General features: G+C 37.2%; 1 long non-coding RNA gene across 4 annotated transcripts in view; it reads right to left on the reverse strand.

Annotated features, from left to right (window-relative positions):
- Window positions 1–328: 328 nt before the first annotated feature.
- LOC122909457 overlaps window positions 329–20,706 on the reverse strand; it is a 28,973-nt gene continuing 8,595 nt past the window's right edge. The window contains exons 5-12 of one of the 4 annotated variants that reach the window (XR_006385137.1): window positions 18,804–19,468; window positions 13,988–14,112; window positions 10,588–10,691; window positions 9,566–9,671; window positions 7,993–8,174; window positions 7,770–7,872; window positions 1,932–2,058; window positions 329–510 (exon numbers count right to left, since the gene is read on the reverse strand). This is a non-coding gene — a long non-coding RNA (uncharacterized LOC122909457). The remainder of the gene's footprint in view (window positions 511–1,931; window positions 2,059–7,769; window positions 7,873–7,992; window positions 8,175–9,565; window positions 9,672–10,587; window positions 10,692–13,987; window positions 14,113–18,803; window positions 19,469–20,706) is intronic. The other 3 variants (XR_006385139.1, XR_006385138.1, XR_006385143.1) reach the window with 3 other exon arrangements.

Below are 20,706 nucleotides of genomic sequence, written 5' to 3' on the forward strand. Positions count from 1 at the left end.
TTGTCCTGTGTTCTGCTCTGCGTGCCATGTAAGAAGCCCAAGTTAATCACATGGTGAAATGTCAATGAGTTGGGAATCCCGAACCTGCTTTGTAATTACATTAACTTTGTTTTATGACTGAATGAAGCTGACATTGTGGAAAGACACAATTTGTGTGTGCCTTCATACGTGCTCATGACAGGTCTATGAAATGAGACAGTGGCTGAAAATTTCTTACTCCTGCCTTTTTTGAATTCTTTGTTAAGCATTATACTGAGCTGGTAAGAATTCAGACTAGTAGAAAGAAACAGGTATGCACATATTTTAGACACTTGTTTATTTTCAAATTTTACAGATGTTCGATGGGGTCTGATAGCTGAAGATCATGCTTGTACCAAAGTTGATTTCAAGGGTGAGAGGCAGAGCAAAACTGTAGGTGAAAGACTGCTTCCTGGTGAGAGCCCGCAGCTCCCACTATTGAAGGTTCCAGTGCCTTCTGCAGTGAGCCGGACGGTCTCTCGAGGAAAGTACCTTGAACCAAAACAGAGGTATATGATTGAGGAAAGCTTTCTTGGGAAATTTGTCACATACAATAAAGGGTTATATTATGGCAACAATACGGTGTCTGCTTACAGAGCAGAGTAAATTCTGAACGGATGTGTGCAATGAAGAAATGCAGACTGGGTACCAGTGGAGCGGGTTTTCTGTTTTAGGGGTCCTTGGACTTTGGGCAAGAGGAGAGTGGCCAAGAGACAATGACAACAGTGATGAGCAAGGGAAGATTACATCACATCACTAAAAGGGAAGATCTGGGCACGTCTGGGTGGCTTAGTCAGTTAAGTGTCTGCCTTCAGTGCCAGTCATGATCCCAGGGTCCTGGGATCGAGCCCCACATCGGGCTCCCTGCTTAACAGGGAGCCTGCTTCTCCTTCTGCCTATCCCCCTCTGTTCTCTCTCTCTCTCTCTCTCTGACAAATAAATGAATAAAATCTTTAAATAAATAAATAAATAAAAGGGAAGAGCAAGGCTCTATGTATGAGGGATAGAAACTGCTGCAAAGAATGGCATATTGGAGTTCAGGGCATATATCTAGGGCTGAGCTGAGTGTTGGAGGCTTATGTCAGGATTCTGCATATGTTACCTATTTGTGTTTTTTGGTTTGGTGACCTTTTAGACTCCAGAGTGATTTTTAGACACTATTTTTTTTAGAAACAAATTATTTTGAGTTGGAAGCTAAAGTCGTATCTCTCCCTTTCTTTGATGAACATCTCACTATTTCCCAAGAAGTTCAATTTGATCCCAAGTTTAGAAGGTAAGAGAAAAACAAAGAAAGAGATAGAGATAAAGGCAGCATTTTACTTAGAAGAGATACATCAGTAAGTTTTTGAAATGAGAAATATAGTCCCTAACTTAAGAAATGTCTTTCTTTCTGTAATCATTTTTCAGCATTTCCTTCGGTAGGTATTAGAGTTATAAAGATGAATAGGACATGTTTCTGCTCATTAGAAACTTATATCCTAATGGGGGATACAGACATATAAGCAAAAGATGACCGTATAGTATGTTCCATTTTCTGATGGATTTGCTGGAAGGACTCTGAGAGGAGAGGTGTACCTAACCCATACCAGGGACAAAGGAAAAGGGTCAGAAAATATTTTCAAGATAGTAGTGGCTGAACTATATTTAATCATCAAATATATGTGCTCAGGAATTTGTGTACAAGGCTATCTACTGAGCTGTGACAATAAATATATCAGTGGCATTCAAATATGAGTTAGTATTAGACCTGAAATGCAAACTAGGGAATTTTGATTTGATAGAAATGGGAGATCATTTAAGTTTTTAAGTTGGGAGGAACAATATGGCAGAAATACTTCTCAAGCTTTCAGTCAGTAGGGCAATTAGGTGAAAGGGGATTGGAGGAAGAGAGGGAAGCAATGTCAACCACTTACATGTGAAACAGCGGAGATCTGAATCTCAGATGATTGTTGTGGGGAAAACACAAATCGTCAGCATGTGAGTCTGCATTCTGAGTGTATTTCAAATGCTTTTTCCTCAAGAATGGGCATTTGATTGAAACTGGAGGAGAGAAGAAAGCCATAAATCAATCAACAAGACAACCCAACTGATAACTGGTTTGAAGACTGAAACTCTCTGAAGATGTAAATACAAAAATAGAAAGAGACATGGAAATAGATGAAATGGAGAGGGTCAAAGTTGGTTCCCAGATGCAGCTATCAATGTCCACTTATATGCCCATTTATTTCTTTCACAGGGCTGCTGTTGTTTTTTTCAGCATGATGAAAATATTCTGGAAGAAAATGGGAATGGCTAAAGTGTATGAAAAGACTTGCACCAAGCAACATGAGTTTAGCCAACAGAAATTTGTGAGTTGAGGTGAAGTTTAATATACCTGGTAATTGGTAACTATTATTTTAATACCAAATGATCTTTAGAAAAAAAATGTGTCATATGGTACTTGGAATGGTCCTACTATGAGAAGGAAGCCCACTTAAAACAATTTATCATGATAAATATCATGGAGAAATAGAGGAAGGAAATACTTAATGAGTGCTTGTGATATTCCAGATATTGTGCTAGGTGCTTTATTAGAACAAAATATTTCTCAAATTAGAATGTGTATATATTTCATTTTATCATTTTAGTTGGAAAGTTTGATGGAATGATATTAGTCCTCCTAAGAAGATTATAGCATAGACAATTTTGAAAAATAGTTTGGATACAAAAAGTAAATGTTAAGATCCATTTAAAAACATTCAGGCAAATGATTGTGAGTGGTATATTCTTGATTATATATATATTTTCTACCTCTGTTTATATGTAGCTATATTTGTTGGCACCTATGCTTTAGGGTCAGTCCCTATGAGGCTGGCAAACGCTGATCTCCCCATTGGTAGAAGTTACTTTCTGACAGGGCCATTGTCCTTCAGTATGGATTGTGTCAAAATCATCACTGCCACTAAAAAATTTTAAAAGTAGGTATCTTACAGATCTCAGTTAGAATAATCATCTCCATATGTGAAGGAGTTTCACAAATTTATATTTGTGAAAATATAAATGAAAGCCAATATTCTCCTTCTTTAAACATTCTAATTTTTCTGAGTTATCTTTTTTGAAGTATTCATGATTTGAGGTAAAAAAGAAAATTGAACTGAGTAAAAGCCTACTTAGAACAAAATAAATTACCCTTTGATATTGAGTGTAGCAACCTAGTATTTGAGAAAAACAGAACTTCACAAAAGCTTAATATATTCAGAATTTGACAAAGCATGACCCATTTACTGAAGCAGAAAATGCACCACAGGTTTTTCAATGTTTCTTTTTTTTTTTTCAAAAGCAGATAAATCATATTTATCAGTGAAATAAAAGAACTGCTTCTAGACTTACTTATTTAGGAGAAAATTGGGAAAGAAAAAGAGGGAGAAAAAAACAAGAATTTTGACTCAGAAGATACTCCCCAAATAAAATATGGTAGGTTTTAAAGGTTTCATAGGAATTTCAAAATGGGGAAATAGTTAATGAATTTATGTAAAAAGATAATAGTTATTGCAGCTTCCTTGAAGCCCTGCAGATTCTGTGAGGATATTGAACTGTTTACAGAAGCCACATGTTCATGTTACTATTTTTCACAGGAAATTTCTGAGATTTTTGTCAGGATTTTAAATATACTGGAAAAAGGATACAAAACCTTACTCTGACTTAATTAGTCTCCTAAATATTCATCTTAGTGATAGCAGTTTTTACATTTTCTGTATTACTAGTTTAATTGTCTTTCCTCTGAATGCGCCAGTTTAATTGTCGATTCCTTGAAAATGGGGAGTTTCGTCTTACACATCCTCACATAGCCTGTCCCTTGTACTGCATTTAACAGAAAGCAGCTGTATCAACAAATGTTTGTCAACAATGAGAGTCCATGGACATTTCTTTATAAAAAAAGAGTATATATGAACATGTAGATTGAGATATTTTTGTATTAAACAAGCATTTAAAATAGACAAATACAACCACTGATTGTGTTTAACTATTTTCTTCTTCCAAAAAGAACTTAACATAAAAGAAAACTCATTTCATTTATATCACTTAACAATTTTATGAAATACTGAAAAAGCATGTAATTGTAATTAATATTCCTTTAACAACTCAAAGTAATGAATGTTATGTTGATAAGCTAGGAGACTGACAGAGATTTCACTTCTCAGCCTTATTTTTAGACTTTTGGACCATTTAGATTTTTTTTTTTAGATTGATACTTTAAGTCAAAGTCAGAAGTGGGACTACAAGTGAATTTTCTTTTTTATTTTTAATTAAAAAAAAAATTTTTTTTTAAATTTATTTGACAGAGACACAGAGAGAAAGGGAACACAAGCAGAGGGAGAAGGAGAGAGAGAAGCAGCTTCCTGCCCAGCAGGGAGCCTGACCCAGGGCTCAATCCCAGGGTTCTGGGATCATGATCTGAGCCAAAGGCTGTGGCTTAATGACTGAGCCACTCAGGTGCCCCTGCAACTGAGTTTTCTAACAGTGTGGGTAAATTTTAAAAGATACAGAAGGATTAAAAAAGTCTTTTGGTGTGTTGTGGGAGTCTTTTATTTTAAATGCAGTTCCTTTATTCATTATAATTACTCCCAATGGCCTGATGGAACAGATCAGATGTGGCTGGAATGAGTTGAGTCCACAGTGCTATAGATGAAATTTAAAAAAAAAAAAAATTCAAAATCCCTTTTGGGACCCTTGAAAACCATTTCCAGTCTAAAGCTACAGGGCAGAAATGATCAATAATGGTGGCCATTTGGCTCATTCATTTCTTTTAATGAACACACTCACAACTCACTAAAAGCATTCTTATAGGACTAGGATGGATTTCAATTCTCTGGTGACTGACAGAAATAGAGCCTTTGATAAAAACCTAGAGGGAGTAGCACTGCGCCCCACCATTCTTTCCTTCCCCTCATTTTTACAACGCAGTCCTGTTTCACTCAGAAAAATATGTCATCTTGGTACAGACTGACAAGCTGATTGGCAGATGTGCCCAGATTCTCTGGGATTCCATGAAGTGGAATTATATATTCCATGAATTCATGGAATTATATAATTCCATGAAGTGGAATTATATATGACAAGCAGTTGATCGGCAGCTATTAGCAAAATTCTCCCCATGATTCTTAATGCAGTTTATTTTAGGAAAGAATCCCAAAACTGTGGATGCATTTCAAATAGGTAAAGTCTAGTAAATGCAGAAATAAAGGCCTCAAGAAAAAATGGGCACTGAGCTGGTTTAATCATTTTATTAATATTCAGTAGGATCATTTCCATTTCTGTAGTCATTGCCCCAGTTCAAGTAAGCATTAATTTGTATCTAATAAAGTGCCATTAATACTGAGGATCCTTATAAATTGCGTTTGATAAATGAACAACATCTGGATTATTGCATCAGTCTCTTAACTTGTCTCACTTATTCAAGTTTCTTCCAATTATTACCTACTTTATATCAAACTGCCAGGAAGAAAAACTCTCTCTTGAATTTCCACCAATATTTAATTCCCTGCTTATTATGAAACTAGAGTTTGCTTATTCAAAACTCTTGTGCTTGAGATTGATTTTTTTTTCACTGATTTCCCAAGATCTTCATTTCTTCCTATCAGTTAATCTCTTAGGACTTCAATGCATCCATATTCTTCAAAAAAGTGCATTTTAATTTTCTGGTGTCATAATTTCTAATATGTAAGTTTAAGAATTTCTAAAATAAAAATACTAGCCTGTTGGCAAACAAAGACTAGAAAGTCTCTGTGATTTCAGAAAATGCCCCTTTCTTGGATGTAAGTCAGAGATGACTTGGTCAAGGATGGAAAGAGCTATAGGGGTGGGGGGGGGAGTGATGATCTTCTGGGCCTTTCTCTTTGTTGCTTCCTTATCTCCCTATTTGTAATACCATATTGTGTGTACATGAGAGGTTTTGATGTTCAAAGATGTAGTAACTGTTTTCAGAGCAAATGAGCAGTTCAGTATGAATCAGGAGTAAGTTTACAAAGTACGTATTTTAACCCTTTAGATGGGGTTTTCTGAAGTTCAAGTACAACAGTTGCATATCACATAGAATTGAATTATGTCTTGTCTTCACAAATCTTGTCCTCATATTTTATGTATCATGAAGATATACTTAGATCGAAACTCTCTAAAGGCATGAGAAAAATGAGGAGACTTTCAAAAGTCTGGTTGAATGGTGCAGACCTTAATGTGCATAAATATTAATTTTAGCAGACAAATTTCTGTGCTAGGCCTTGGAATTTTAATTGAATACTTTTTATCAGCAAGATTATTTAAATGCTTGGATTCATAGTTTCTATGTCACTGGGGAGTTATTTTTGAGAATAATATCATCTTTGCCTTTATAACTCTGCAACATCAGTTAGAACTTTCCACTTCATGGAATCCCAGAGAATCTGGGCACATCTGCCAATCAGCTCTGTCATGAAGTGTCAACTCTATTATGAGAAAACAATTTCAACAACAATTTGCAAGATCAAATGTAGAAGCAAGCTATTGAATTTACTTCTTCACTTGTTTTTCCTCTCATCCTGTGTTGGGAAATGCATCTCCCACAAATAGATTCTCCAATTTCTCCCAAATTATGTCCTTAACTGAGTCCCACACCTAAAATAGACTTTCTCATTTACCCAGATCATTCTGCCCAGAACTGCCATTTTAACATTTCCAAATGATGCTTTATTCATTTCATTTATATTTCCATTGGCATCCCTACAAAATGAAAAACTATTTTATACAATCAAGGACTTCCATGATGCGATTGCTTTTTACTTGCTCAGTTTTTCTCTATTTACTACCTTCTGAACACTGAATGCTACACATGACTCTCAAACATAATTTCTGCTTATCCACTTGGCTTCCCATCTCCAGTTTGGCCACTATCTCACTATCTTCTCCACTCCTGAAATACTCTTCTAAGCCTACTTCTACCAGCCCCCCCTACCCTCTGTGGACTTTCCTTGATTTCCCCAACCATGAGTTCTCTTCATTTACAAAATGCACTTTTCGGGGCTCCTGGGTGGCTCAGTGGGTTAAAGCCTCTGCCTTCAGCTCGGGTCATGATCTCAGGGTCCTGGGATCAAGCCTTGCATTGGGCTCTCTGCTCAGCAGGGAGCCTGCTTCCTCCTCTCTCTCTCTGCCTGCTTCTCTGACTACTTGTGATTTCTGTCAAATAAATAAAGTCCTTTTTAAAAAAATGCACTTTTCTTCTACTACAGTGGTTAAAAACAGGTGATTTTTCACTTAGTCTATAGATATGGGCAATGTCTGGAGATATTTTTGATTGTCGCTAATGAGAAGGTGCTATTGGCATCTCCTGGCTAGAAGTCAAGGATGGTGCTAAACATCCTACAATATACAAGACAGCTCCCCACCACTAAGAATGATCTGATCCAAAACGTCGATAGTGCTGTGGTTAAAAACAAACAAACAAAAAACCAAAAAACATAAAACAAAAAACAAAAACAACAACAACAAAAAAAACAAACCTAATTTAATCCAATTTGACACCTCTATCTCAATCCTTCCCATAATTTTACTTGAATATGTTTATCTTTAGTCATCGGTATTAGGATATAAGCCTCTAGAACAGCGGGACCACACTTTATGCAGAATTTTATTTCCACAAAAGTCTAGCACAAACTCTGGTATATGCGGGCACTCAAAAACATTTTAAAATCTATGTAAAATGGATACCTGGAATAAGCATGCAAGAAGAAAACACTTACCAATCAAGCTACATTAAGTTCAATATATACTTTCTCTGAAGGCTTTGAAAATTCATCTATCATTTGAAGATCTCTTAATGATGAAAATCAACTGGCATTATGGCTGGTAAAGAGAGAACGTGTGGGTCAGTATATATCTATTGTTGATAAGAGACATATTACAAACTTCACTTTATGTTCATTGTAATGAAAAATGAGGCTGAGGTTTTCAGGGCTGGTATACCTATCCTTAATAGGTATCTTCTATTTCTCCTATGGTAGATTTGTTGAGTTGTTGTTGTTATTGTCATATACTGTGCCACAAACAATTAATCCTTGTTTCATGAAGGTTTCTCAGCTGCTGGGTAGTATGTGCTGGTTAAATCAGCTTCAATTTGTTTGTATTCCTCTAAGTGGAGCATCTAGCTGTTGGGCAAAATAAAACATTAAATTACCTTGCCAACTTGCTATGAATATTTGAAAATGATTGGTATTGGAATACATAAGCAGTTTTTTAAGCTTCCTTATGAAATGAGCTGATGCATTTTGCTTACTAATGGAATATCTATATTTACATCATATCCCACAGTCTCTGATATATGAAAAAATGAATGGAGGTGATGGTTCCCTGCTTTAAAGAACAAGTTTAAGCAATATGCCTGCCATTCAAAGTCTTCCCAGATCTGCCCCCTACTTACCTGTGTTTCTTTCAGGAATGTCCTGCTTCAGCTGAATCATTTCATTTATAATTTCTTGAATGTATCTCTTACTTCCTTTACCTCTAAGCTTTGTTCTTCCTTTTTGTTTTTTTCCACCCTCAAGTTTCTCAATCATAGGATGCAGTTCTCTTATGCCTCTGAATTGCTGGCCATTCTAAACCATCCGTGTCACATGCCAGCTTCCCTAAAAAGAATCCCTTTGTCTTCTAAACCATGCCTTTGCCTTTAAAACATAGCATCTTCTACAACTCAGTTAACTTCTACCGACACGTTGTTGTCCTTATATTTACGCATTATTATTTTTCATTTTCGTTCAGATTGTAAAGTCCTAGCAATAGGGACAATGATTTACAGACAACTTTGAATATACTCAGCACCAGTATACTCTCCTGTACATAGTAATTGTTTATTATACAATAGTTGAATAGATGTTGAATGAATTACAGTTTTGCTTTAGGAGTAGAAAATAATGTGGCAACCTGGCTATAAAATATGAAATGAAATTGGTTTTTCCAATAAATAAACATCAAGAGTAAATGAAAGGAGGACTGTTATGGACATAATATCCAAAAGTGATGTGTGACTCTTGTTTGAAAATTGATTTGAACATACTAATGTAAAGGAACATCTTTGACATAATTGGAGAAATATGTGATAGAATGGGTAATGGATGATATTAAGGATTTGTGGTATGACAGGAGTATGTTCATTATGTCAGAAATAGTTTTTTACAAGTTAGAAATGCATACTGAATTATTTACAAACAACATGTTTGATATTTGATTTAAAATATTCCAATTAAAAAGTACTAAGTATAATAAAAAAAACTTGGCAACAATTGGCAAAATATTGATAATCATTGAAGCAGAGTGAAAGTTACACAGTGTTCATTATACTGTTTCACTCTAGCTCAGTTTAAATATTTCCCCTGAAAGTTCAGGTAGATACATAAATTGCTTTGGAAGAATCACCTTTAACTCATCCTCATGGTAAGAGAGTAATCTTTCAGTCATTTTACATATTTACTCTATGGGACTCCAGTGCCTTGGATAAAATTTCATTATAAATGTTTAGCCCAACACTTATGAGCCAACTCACCATGTGAGAACACTGCATTAGTTGTATAATGAGGAAAACTTTAATAGACACACCAGGGATCAGGTAAGTTGATATAGAAGCTGTGGACATTACCAAGCAGTAAATGCTAAAGAAAGATGGCGAAGAGAGAACACAGATGAGTTTGTGACTTCAATAGTAGACCTGGTATTGTCGAGTCTTTCCCTCATACTCATTACTGTCTTTCCATCTTTGTTGCCACTTTCCTAGAAAAGTTCCTCTGCACAGCTCCTCAAGTGAAGCTCCAAAAGCTGTCAACCTTGGTTATCTCCAAAAGCATGCCCCAAACCAACCCCCAAAGCATAAAATCTAAGTTATAGTCTTGTGCTTGATAAAGAAACACGATTTCCAAAAGAGCCCTTTACCTTCCCAGCTTTCAATCACTGTTATGCCCACCTGTCTCTCCATCTCTCTCTTCCTTCCTTCCTTTTCTTTCTTTTTGAATTATTTTTAAAATTATTTTTATTAACATATAATGTATTATTTGCCCTAGGGCTACAGGTCTGGGAATCATCAGGCTTACACACTTCACAGCACTCACCATAGCACATACCCTCCCCAATGTCCGTAACTCAACCACCCTCTCCCTACCCGCCCACCCCCCAGCAACCCTTAGTTTGTTTTGTGAGATTAAGAGTCTCTTATGAGAGAGAGAGTGAGCGAAAGAGAGAACACATGAGCAGGGGCAGAGGGAGAGGGAGAAGCAGAATCCCCACTGAGCAGGGACCACGATGTGGGACTTGATCCCAGGACCCTGGGATTATGACCTGAGCTGAAGGCAGATGCTTAATGGACTGAGCCGCCCAGATGCCCCTATGTCCTTCTCTCTACTGACAGCAGTGTACCTCCCTTTCCTTGTGGGTTACTTCAGCATCTTTCCTGGTGGTCTTTTTGCTTGAATCTTTTCCTCCTCAACACACACTATTGGATAGTTCCAGTTTAAGCTTCCTAAAATATGGCACTTACCATACAAATCCCATGTTCAAAATCTTGCAGTGGCTTACCATTGCCTATTACATAAAAGCCCATTTTTGTTCACTCAGCATTCCAGCCTTCACCAATCTTTCTAGTTTACATTCTCAGTGTAACTTCTTTTAAGCACTTGAACCTGTAAATCAACAGAACTAATTGTACTTCCCTGAAAATACACTACCGGGTCTCCATTCTTTGGTTTATTAATGTTCTAATTACTTACAGCCTCTCTTTCCATACATATCTACTTGAGACCTTCCAATTCTTCTTTCATCATCATGTAGCACTGAAGTCTTTCCTGTCTCTGTCAGAATCCACCACTCTCTCCCTAAGATTCTACAGCTCTTCATGTATATCTTTCATGGACCATTTCCTCTCACTGTTATTATAACCTGGTATAAGCTATAGTTCTCCAATCATACGCTTTTGAGAACACAACTTACTCATTTCACCTTCGTATCCCTAGTCTCTGGCACAGTGGTCTGTGTTTAGGACACGTGTAGTAAATATTGGTTAAAAAGCTGGTAGAAGGAATACTAAAAATTCTATGCAAAAGTAGAAATCAAGACCAAGCAGTGTTTTCACACATTTAAACATTATGGTGTTTAAATTCTAATTATCAAATAAATTATCACCATTTACTTGAGGCTATCCCAGGCGTTAGGCTAAGTGCATCTTCGCATTGTCACATTTAATCCTCTCAGTTTAATAACTGTCTAGATGAGAAAATTGAGACTGGGAGAGATTGGGCAACTTCTCTGTACATGGTCTACCTGATTCAAAACCAGGTCTGCTTGTAATCAGACCTAGTCATTTTTCTATTATCATGCCTGGGAAGCCTTGGGGTTTAGCAGATATAACCCAAAAGACACCTCAAGAGATTGAAAAAAAAAAAGAGAGACTCAAACAGAAGATAATTCCCTTTACCCATCCTTTACTTCAATAACAGAAGCTTTTCTTTTCTTCTTTTTTTTTTTTAGTGAACTTTTTTATTTTCTATTTTTGTCTGTAAGGTGGGACACTCATTTATTTTCATTATTTCCTTTATTACCTGTTGTCTTATATAACCAAGGATTTCATATTTTTAATTCGTTTGAAGGCATTTAAATGCACAGCCTCTCACATACTGTAACGAGTTGCCTTTACTTCCCCAGAGCAGGAATGTCATCAGCCTGTGCGACTATTTAAACAATACTGTCATATTCTAACATATATGTTCTAATCTACTTTTGCAGTTGTTCTCAGAACCAATTTCTAAGTCTTGCAAGAAAATCAATTTCATTACTTGATAGTCTCAATTTCAATTTGTTCCAAATAGTTTTGATTCTTTCTAGAAATTCTTCAATTCTGAAAGGATGAGAATTTCATGTGGATACTTATGTAGTTCTTTTTGTTTTTTTAAGATTTTAAGAAATTTATTCATTTGAGAGGAAAGAGAGCAACAAAAGCAGTGGGGAGGGTCAGAGAGAGGAAGAAGCAGACTCCCAGGTGAGCAGGGAGTTTGATGTGGGGTTTGATCCTGGGATCCTGGGACCCCAGGATCATGATCTGAGCCGAAGGCAGATGCTTAACTGACTGAGCCACCCAGGTGTCCGTTTAGATGTAGTTCTTAAAAGCCAACTCCCAAAAGGAATTTAAAAAATTATTTGGGTGATACATAGCTCCCCATGAGGGCCACGTAAAAGAGAGCTCATTTGAACGTGTAAAATCTGGTGTGTGTGTGTGTTTGTGTTCTGATCTGCATATATATATATGCATATATGCATATATATATATAGTTTTTTAAAATTCCCTAGTTAAAGAGTATATCATAAATGTCAACTAATTACTACTGTATGTCAGAAATTTCAATATTTTTTTAAAGATTTTATTTATTTATTTGACAGACAGAGATCACAAGTAGGCAGAGAGGCAGGCAGAGAGAGGAGGAAGCAGGCTCCCTGCTGAGCAGAGAGCCCGACTCGGGCCTCGATCCCAGGACCCTGAGATCATGACCGGAGCCGAAAGCAGAGGCTTAACCCACTGAGCCACCCAGGCGCCCCAGAAATTTCAATATTTTAAAAAAGAAATTTATTCTGGGGATGAGGGAGACAGGAAAGAATTCTGGAAGGAAATGTATTCGAGTAGTCCATGGGGCTTTAACCTGGGAGATGGATAGCCTTAGGATATAGCACAGCATTTCCTTGAAGGTATTGGATGTGGAAAGCAGCTGAGGTGGTTGGATGGTCAACTGTGTTGGGAAAATATTTGTCAGGAAAAAAAAAGATGTTAACTTTACATTTCCAGCTCATCTGATAATGGCTCACCCTTATTTTCTCTATATAACCTCTGATAATACTCCCATTTCCCATGTAAATAAAACTGCTATTTAGGCTGATGCTTATGATGATGGTAGCATCCCTCATATTTTGGTATGTGTGTGCCTTGAACAGTTTCTTGTTTTTTATTTGGTTTCACATCTACAAATTGTATGATTATGGAAAGTTATTTAAAATCTCGGAGCCTCAATCTCCTTTTTTGTAAAACAGAGATAGCATAACGCCTCTGCTTAAGGTTGCTGAGAGGATTAAACAAGTCAGCCCTTGCGAAGTGCTTGGAACCATGCTCAGTTGCTCAGTAATAGCATGATTTGGGCAATTCCCTAGGCCCGTGAGAAAGTATTGATATTTCCAATAGCGACAACCTTTCCTTTTGGAAGTTCCCAGTTACAGGAATATGAAAGAGCACACAGTGCTGTAAACAGAGGTATGTTTTTCTACGATGAACACTAAATAAAGTCTCAGAACACCACGTGCATTACAGTAGCTCGTGTTTAGGGCACCAGGGTGGCTCAGTAGGTTGAGGTTCTGACTCTTGGTTTCAGCTCAGGTTGTGATCTCAGGGTCCCGGTCTTGGGAAGGTCATGTGTGGGGCTCCATGCTCAGTAGCGAGTCTGCCTGACATTCTTTCTCTCCCTCCTCCCCTGCCCTCACACATGTTCTCTCATTTGCTCTCTCAAATAAATAAATGTTTTAAAAAATTGGATGCAAAATTAACTTTAAAAAAACCCAACCAAACAAAAACCCCAATAGTTTGTGTTTAGAGAGCCCTTCTAGATTTAAAAAAGTAGGCAGGGCCAAAAAAAAAAAAAAATACACAATATATGTCTGTCCCCCAGAGGACAACTACCTTTTTGCTTCTGTGTTGTTTTTCATGGGTTAAATATATATATATATATATATATATATATATATATATATATTACATACATACATACATATATACACAAACTCCTCATCTCTGGAGGACCACTTATTATATAAGAAAAAAATTTATATGGACATTATTCTTGGTATACAAATGTAACACACTTGGGAATTATAAAAAGATGCCTCAAAACATATTGATCTGTGCATTATTAAGAAGATAGTTATTCTGGTTTTTTGAACTTACAAAGTTGTGAAGAATATGATCTTTGTAATTTCGCTTTTGCATATGTTCAGAAAATTCCCTGAAGTTTCTTGGCAAGCAAAGTCCTCACCTTCCATCCTCACCTTCCAAAAAACACACTTCATCACCTATGCAAACAGAAAGATTTGTTAGGTACTGGGACTCTTTTGTACCCAACTTTTATCAGGAAAAAACAAATAGAAAATGAGTATATATATATATGGTACGTATTCGAATGTACAACTCTATCATCTGTAGAAACTCTACTGTTACAGATCTAAAGATAAAATAAGATCACGGAGAAATGATTGTGAAAGCATTCTATAAATGCTGAAACATGAAAATATGTTTGCTAGTAGAAATGATAATAAATTGGTGTGTGGGATATTCATACTTAGGTCTATAATTTTATTTATTTTATGTCTCCAAGAAGGGACCAATCCCAGTCAATATTTTCACCAACAGATACCAATAAGTCAATAAAACATAATGTTTAAGTAAGTTAATATATAATTATCTATAGTTACATATAATCATAGATAATTACATAACTTAAATACAGAATTCTAAAACATTTGCTATTTCCCCCTGACATAGAAATTAATTCAGTTCAGTTTAGTTGTGACACACAGGGTTTTTAAACAACATTTATAGGGTGCTTGGGTGGCTCAGTGGGTTAAGCCTCTGCTTTCGGCTCAGGTCATGATCTCAGGGTCCTGGAATTGAGGCCCGCATTGGGCTCTCTGCTCATCAGGGAGCCTGCTTCCCCCTCTCTTTCTGCCTCCCTCTCTGCCTACCTGTGATTTTTCTCTCTGTCAAATAAACAAGTAAAATCTTTAAAAAAGTAAATCAAATTAAATTTAATTTAAAAACATAAGCCACACTTTTAAAATTTGGAAATTAGTGTACTTCTTATAATCAATATCCAAAAAATTGCTGGTTAGTTATCTTTTATACTGCAAAACTTTCATTAATTATGTCTTACAACTAATTCTGTTTCATAGTTAAGGAAGCAGAATGAATTGTACTCCATACGTCTAGAGACTTTTTGTGGATATTTTTGTGGATATAAATGCCCATTACTTAATTAGCCTCCATCATCATCCATACATTTATTTATTTTTTGCTATGAAGTATTTATGAATGCTTATTCTACCTTAGTCATTAAGTGCCATGCTGTAGAGGTCACAGACTTCTCTAATACTACATTTTGTTTTCAAAAGCCAAATTGTGAATGATGAACATGTGTCTTAGTAAAAAAATATATGGAAGCAATGGTCTAATGCATCCATAGCATTCTTGGAGCAGCCTTGCTTTTCTGAATGAGAATCAGAAGATACAGCACTGAAATCACAAAAAGGTGTTCCAATTAAGAATAGAAAATGGTCTCAGATATGAATCATATTAGATCTTACACAAATTGACCTAAAACGCCCCCTTTCCCCTTCATTTTAAATTTCATATAAAGAAGTAAAACCAAACTAGTATAATAATATTTTAAAGTATACTTTAAAAAGAGCCTCAGTATTATGCCATCTTGAGTTTTTATGAAATTAGCTGCCTAACTATGTGAAATATTTTCATATATTCCATTATCTCTACTTATAGAGATACACACATATACATATGAGTATGTATAGAGGTACAACACATGTGAGCTCAGTGTCCCAGCGTCTTTAGGTAGGTAAGAGTGGAATCTGACTTCATAATGAGAAAGAGGAGTGGCCAGTAATACCATGCTCATGAAACAAAAGATGTCCCAAGTATTCCCTAACCACCTGAAGCTCTCTGCCACCACACTATCAGCTTTGGCTTTTCCTATACCCATTCTAGTACAGACTGTGCAATTCATTCATTTGTTGAGAAATAAGAATATCCTTATTTTGCACTTTCCATCCATGATGTGGTGAGTCCCTGGAATTTAGAGGTGAACCATGTTCTGCCTCAAGGTCAGCCTCACGGGGAGACAGACAAATAATAACAAATAATATGTGGGATAGCAATAACAGAAGAACCATCGAAGCAGAGAAGAGGACGGTCATTCTAACACAGCTTGACCTAACAGGGAAGAGACAGGGTTTTGTCTTAAAAGAGCTAGTGTCTGGCCTGAGCGATAGCATATGAGTAGGAATTAACCAAGTAGCTATGTTTGCATGTTTTTCCTCTTTGCTAGATCTCACATTCTGATATTTCAGATTTAGTCCTAGGCCTTCCTGCCTTATTTCTATAGCCTCCTCTGGAAGTAGTGTCATTGCTTCTTGGGGCCTTAGGGCCATATCTGTGTTAATTATTTCCAGGTAGACTTCTGAGCTTAGTGGGGGAGGTTCAAGATATGACCACAAGGTGGCAGTAGCAAACACAAACTTTATTGGGCACTGATAGGTTCCCCGGGAAAGTCCCACCCAATAGGAGGCTGTCCACAGACAAGGGCCCAGGGCTGCTGCTCAGAAGGGGAGGAGGACAAAGGATCTCCTGGGGGCCGGGGCCGTGCTGGGGGTTGGCAAGAAGCTTCTGTGTGGGCAGTGTCACTGTGGCGGCTTGGCGATTCGACAGTCTTTGGGGTCAGAGAGCTCAGAAGGGAGGCGTGGGTTTGGAGTCTCCATGGCCCTGGGGCTAATCTAGTGCTAGGCCTAGATATCTAGTGCTAGGATTGGGGTGGGGTTTTGAGGGAAATGCAAAATAAGTAGGCTCTAAATGGCTATAAAAATCTGCTTGTTTGGCCTATTTTAAAAATAAATGGATGTGTAAAAATTTGATTTTGTCTCTGGCAGGCTTTTGAGTGAATGATCTCAGCCTGCAGTGAGAAAAGAAATGACCCAGAGGCCATCTTTGGCTCATTTATATGACAGCTTCACATCAATATAATCAAATGCTTATTTAACATCTACATTGGGGTGTCACGTAAGTATCATAAAATTGACCCGGTCAAGACAGAACTCCTAGTACTTCCACAGTTTTCAGTAAATGGAGCTATCATCCAGATTTGATGCCTCTGATTAATCAAATTTTGTCATTTCTGCTTCCTAAGCATCTCTCATATTTAGTTCTCTACATCTCCATTGCCGACTCTCCAGTCTAAGCTGGCTTACTCTAGTAATTAATTACTCTAGTAATCACTCTAATAAATAATTACTCTAGTAGAGTAAGTAAGCACTCGACTCTAGAGTACTTGGATTCCTGTAATACTCTGCTAGGTTATCTTCTTATTTTACTGATGTCCCCTTTCCACGAATTCTCCACACAGTCACCAGGGTTATCTTTTGAAACATAGATCCTGTTTACACTAGCTCTTTGTTTATATACCTTTTAGCAGTGTGCGGTTCACACTGAGAACATCCCAGTCTCAAAACCCTGCGTGATCTCACCTTCCTACCTCTTCTCACACCACACACTCTCGTTCCTCACCAGTGTCCGCTCACAGACCCAGTGACTTGTGCATATTTGTTTTCACACCACGACCTCTGTACTGCTGTTCTTTCTGCAGGAAATGTGTTCCTCTCCCAGCAATTTGAATGGCTCTTTCCTTTTCTTCTTTTAGGTGTTGCTTAAATGATGCTTCCTCAGCTAGGCCTTCTGTAGCTGTCACCCTGCCCTCCACCCACCCTCACTGTCCTATCTCAAGCTCTCCATTTGTTTCAGGGGCTACAATGATCTCAATTATAAATTGAGATGTATGTATTTTGTTTATTGCTTCAAACCCTCTCTGTTCTCTAGGGGTTTTTTTCCCCCATTTTTAAAATTTAAATTAAACTAATTAACATAGAATGTATCATTGGTTTCAGAAGTAGAGGGGAGTGATTCATCAGTCTTATGTAATACTCAGTGCTCATTACATCATGGGCCTTCCTTAATGTCTGTCACCCAGTAGACTCTAGACTTCATGAAAACAGAGACTTCATTTTGTTCACTGCTTCTTTTTGTGTTTTTTTTTTGAGTTTCTGATATAGTGCCTAGAACATAATAGAAACTAAATAAATATTTGTTAAATGAAATACATTTCATACTTTCATAAAGAACAAATATGCAGGGAAAGGTGCCATCAAGTGGAAAAGGGGTTTTGTTCCTCTTTTTAAAAGAACTAAAGGTGTTAGTGTTAATTATTTATGTTACATAGTTTAGCATGGAAATTTTATTTCCTTTCTTGATGAGGTAAAGGAATTCAAACAACTATGGGGGATATAAATAGACTTTAAATGAACAAGTTTGAAATCACTGAAGTAAATCACTTGTGATTCCTTAGCAAGGCTGGGGTGTTTTGTTTTGTTTGTTTTGCTTTGGCTGAAGGTTATTAAAAAGTAGATTGTGATCAGCTCATCTCCAAATTTTTAGACCAAGAAAGGTAAAAGAAGAGTAATCTTCATTATTTGGTATGTACAAGGTATATGAAGGAACACTTTCTACCAGGAGTAAGAATGAAAGAAAAACTGCTCAAGAAGACATAACAAAAATCTTAAAATTCTCACTTTCTATCATACCATTTTATATTTCCAATGCATCTATGGCTATACTCCCTTCTATCCTAAGGGATACTTACACATATGTACATATTCCCCTTTTCCCCTTGCTCTGTCTTAGTGAGAATTTATCCATTCTGCAATAGAAGTACACCTGCCTTAATTTGGAATTCGTCACAAAAATAGTGATACAAAGAATATGATTAGTGAGCATTTACTGAGTGTTTACTATGTGCCAGGCATTATTCTAAGGGCTTTACATGTTCTATCTTCTTCAATCCAGTAAGAAGCCCTGTGAGTTAGGTATTAGTATTGTCTTCATTTTAAGAAAGAAAGCAAGGTTGCCGACCTGCCTGTGATCTCACCGTTAGGAAACAGTGGATGAGGGACTTGACATCAGGTGGTCTGGCTCACTGTCCTTGTCATCAGCTTTCATACTCTGTTGCTCGGGGCTGTAATGCTGTCCTGCTCTTTCTTTTTAGTGGGTGTACCTGCTATGGATGTATCCTAATGATATTAGGAATGTGCTCATGGAGAAGAAATGGAAGGTTGCAGCAGTAAATGTAGGAATGTCCAATTCTTTTCTTTTTTTTTTTTTTTGGATACACTATTTAAAAATTGTTAACTTTTTGCTGAAATGTTTGTAGTTTTTATTAGTGGGTAGCACCAACAATAGTGAACAGAAAACACTCTCTTGTCTTCTTCTGTCTTCCCTCCAGATAAAAACAAACTGAGAAGTCTGGGACCCTCCTTCTGGGAGGAGACATTATAAGTCTTATGAAACTTTGGAGTAGAGAAAAGAACATTGACTTCTTCACTTTTCTATGCATCTGCTTCTCTCCCCATTTCACTTTTTGGTCAGTACAACTTAAGATCTGATGTGATGAAGGTTGGAAAGAATTCTCTCCTCTCGTAACTTCATTCATTCACGTGTTATTTATTCAACAAATATTTCTGAGTATGTACTATGTGCCAGACTCTGTATTAGGCCTGGGCGTTAAGTGGTGAAGCAAGTCATGGTGAAGAAAATCTGCGGAGGGGAAGAGAAAATGAAAACATAAAACACACATATACATACACTCACACATATTTTTTTTTTTTGGTAATATTACTTATACATATACATGCATATACTTTATATCTACTATATATTTTACATATTTGTATACATTTAACTTGTTCATTTACCTTATGTGCTTATTCTACATATATTGTACATATGTATATGTATAAATTATCCTAAGTGCTATGACAGAAACAAACAGGTTCAGTGACAGAGAATCACTTATCGATGGTGGTACTACAAGGGCCGCAATGAGTCTCTGGGGAGAGGTAGCTTAAGGATAGTCCCGGCTCTAAAGGAAAGTGGTAGAGGGGGTCTTGAAATCCCTGTGCTGCCCAGCCTCATACACAGACTCTCCGATCTAGAATAATGGGAGAGCTCAGAGCTGTGTTCTGTGTGGATGACCAAATGCCCATGGCGGCTACCACAGAGGGAACACACCAACATGGTCATTTGACAGGGAACTAAAAAGATTAGCACAGATATTGGTGAAATGTAGAAGACATTTAATTCACAAGCCTATGTTATGACCATGCTGTGAGGAGATAGAAAAGTACCTCTGACCACAAAGATCTGAGTCTAGGGCACCTGGGTGGCTCAGTGGGTTAAGCCGCTGCCTTCAGCTCAGGTCATGATCTCAGGGTCCTGGGATCGAGTCCCGCATCGGGCTCTCTGCTCAGCAGAGAGCCTGCTTCCTCCTCTCTCTCTCTGCCTACTTGTGATCTCTCTCTGTCAAATAAATAAATAAAATCTTTAAAAAAAAAATCTGAGTCTAATTGGGTAGAATAAACAGATGCATGAGGAATGACACCGGAGGCAATGGACCAAACTGTGCAAGCAGATCCATTATAAATGGAATAAACAGAGCATGGCTGAGCTCATCCTTTTCAAAGGAAATGAGTTAGAGCCATGACATTTACTTAATTGGTGGTGAAGGCAGTGGGAATATATTTAGAGGGACACTGAAAATAAGAGCTTAGATTTGGGAACCCAAACACAGAAGATGCAACTTCTACTGAAGGATGATAAACAAGGCAGAGATTTGAGAAGCTTTGTTCTAAACTCGTTATGGAGCTACTGTTCCTCTTGTGTGTCCATTTCCCTCTTTATCAATGTTGCTTAATAAAAATTGGTACTGGGGCGCCTGGGTGACTCAGTGGTCTAAAGCCTCTGCCTTCAGCTCGGGTCATGATCCCAGGGTCCTG

The sequence above is a fragment of the Neovison vison genome, chromosome 1 (assembly GCF_020171115.1).
Source record: "Neovison vison isolate M4711 chromosome 1, ASM_NN_V1, whole genome shotgun sequence".
NCBI classification, from domain to species: Eukaryota; Metazoa; Chordata; class Mammalia; order Carnivora; family Mustelidae; genus Neogale; species Neogale vison.